Source organism: Lathyrus oleraceus, chromosome 3 (assembly GCF_024323335.1).
Source record: "Lathyrus oleraceus cultivar Zhongwan6 chromosome 3, CAAS_Psat_ZW6_1.0, whole genome shotgun sequence".
Taxonomy (NCBI): domain Eukaryota; kingdom Viridiplantae; phylum Streptophyta; class Magnoliopsida; order Fabales; family Fabaceae; genus Lathyrus; species Lathyrus oleraceus.
This window is the reverse complement of record NC_066581.1, coordinates 469,213,010-469,215,289: the sequence shown is the minus strand read 5'-3', so window position 1 is coordinate 469,215,289 and position 2,280 is coordinate 469,213,010.

Here is a 2,280-nt window from a genome sequence, read left to right as displayed (position 1 = left end):
ATGGCACCGTTTGAAGCTTTGTATGGTAGGAGATGTCGGACACCGTTATGTTGGTATGAGTCCGGCGAGAGTGTTGTGGTTGGACCGGAGATTGTTCAACAAACTACGGAAAAGATTAAGATGATTCAGGAGAAGATGAGAATTGCTCAGAGTCGTCAGAAGAGTTATCATGACAAGAGGAGGAAATCACTTGAGTTCCGAGAGGGAGATCACGTGTTTCTTCGTGTTACTCCGATAACTGGGGTTGGTCGAGCTTTGAAGTCAAAGAAGTTGACACCTCGATTTATTGGTCCTTATCAGATTTTGGAGAGGATAGGAGAGGTAGCCTATCGTATCGCTTTACCGCCGTCACTTGCGAATTTGCATGAGGTTTTTCATGTGTCTCAGTTGAGGAGGTACATTCATGATCCGTCGCATGTGATCCAAGTAGATGATGTACAGGTAAGAGATAACCTGACTGTTGAAATATCGCCTATGAGGATTGAGGATCGAGAGTCGAAGCAGTTGCGGGGTAAAGAGATTGCCTTAGTGAAAGTAGCTTGGGGAGGACCAGCAGGTGGCAATGTGACTTGGGAACTGGAGAGTCAGATGAAAGAGTCTTATCCAGAGTTATTTGCTTGAGGTATGTTTTCGAGGACGAAAACTCTTTTAGTAGGGGAGAGTTGTAACACCCCGAATAAAATAAGAGAATTATTTAAATTAAGTTGATAATATATTTATTAATTTAATTAAATAAATTGAATTATTGGATTATTATTATTATTATTATTTGGAATAATAATGAGTGGAAAATATATAAGTTGGAATAAGAGAAAAGGGTTTTCATTGTTGGTAAAGAGTTTTCACGTGAAACAGAGAAGCGGCTGAAAAGTGGAAAGTGGAGAAAGGGCAAAGAGGAAGAGCTAGAGAGCAAAGGTTGAAGAACGGAAAAGCTTGAAGCTTAGAGATTGCCGGATTATCTCAGGTAAGGGGGGGTTTATCGTCGTTTAATGGGTATTATAGATTAACATGTCATGGGTAGTGATAAACCGTTGAAGTGACCCTAATTGGGATGTTGAATGCTGAAATATTGTGATGAATAAGTTGTATTAAAGTTGTAATTGAGTCCGTAATTGTGTGAGTCGTGTTCCCCCGAACGTATAGCTTTTTACGGAAATTGAATCGGAGGTCCGGAAGTCCTCCAACGGCGGAAAATGCGGAGAACTCTGCATTCTGCCTTGTGTTAGCGCAGGAACTGCTGTTTTGTCTGCGTTAACCGGTTAACCCAGGGCGTTAACCGGTTAACACTGTTATATTTTGTGAAAATGTGTTGTTTTGCCTGCGTTAACCGGTTAACCCAGGGCGTTAACCGATTAACACTGTTGCGTTTTGCCAGAAAGTGTGTTTTGTCCTGCGTTAACCGGTTAACCCAGGGCGTTAACCGGTTAACACTGTTGGAAATTAGAAAAAATTGATATTTTTAATGTTGTGAACCTAATTGGCGATTGGCCTATTATCGTTAATTGTGATGAGTAATTTTGTTGGATTTATGTTATGAAGTGTTGATACAATTATGTTGCTGAGTTGTTCCGTGTATGGAAAGTTGTTGAAAATACTGAGTTGTAGGCTTGGTGAGCCAAAGTTGATTATAAGTTGATGTTGTTGAAAACATTGTTGTATTGCTATTATTATTATGTTGTCGACAGTTAAAGTCGTGTATGCCATGTACATTCATATGCATTAAGTCAGAGCTTTGCTCACACCACGTTGGCCTGGATTGGCAAATTTTAAGTTGAAAGTTGAAGGCTTATGCCTTGATGCCCAATAAAATGGCAATGATTTTAAGTTGGGAGTTTTACTCCGAATGGTACCACATGCATGACGAGTCGAGTCTCATTAGAGTTGCATCTTGTTGGCTTGTTGTATGGATATTTAATTTAATTGAGGAGTGGAATTGTGTTGATATTAAGTATGACGTTTGAGTTGATGTGCCGTTACTGGATGTATGTTACGATTAGGGTGATGAAATGTGTGAATTTACTTAGCATTACATGATGATTTATAATGCTTATTGTATCGATTGAGGAACTCACCCTTACAACTATTTTTTCAGGTAACGAACAAATGAGTTGAGTGGAAGCTTATGCTTGGAGTCTAGTGTAGTCTCCTAAGTGGGTCATGCTCTGATAGATGTAACATCGGGAGGGAACATTTTTAATATTGTTGTTGATGATTGTTGAACCAGTTTACATGTAGTATGTTGCATGTTTTGAATGATCGATTTGATCTCTATCCGCTGCG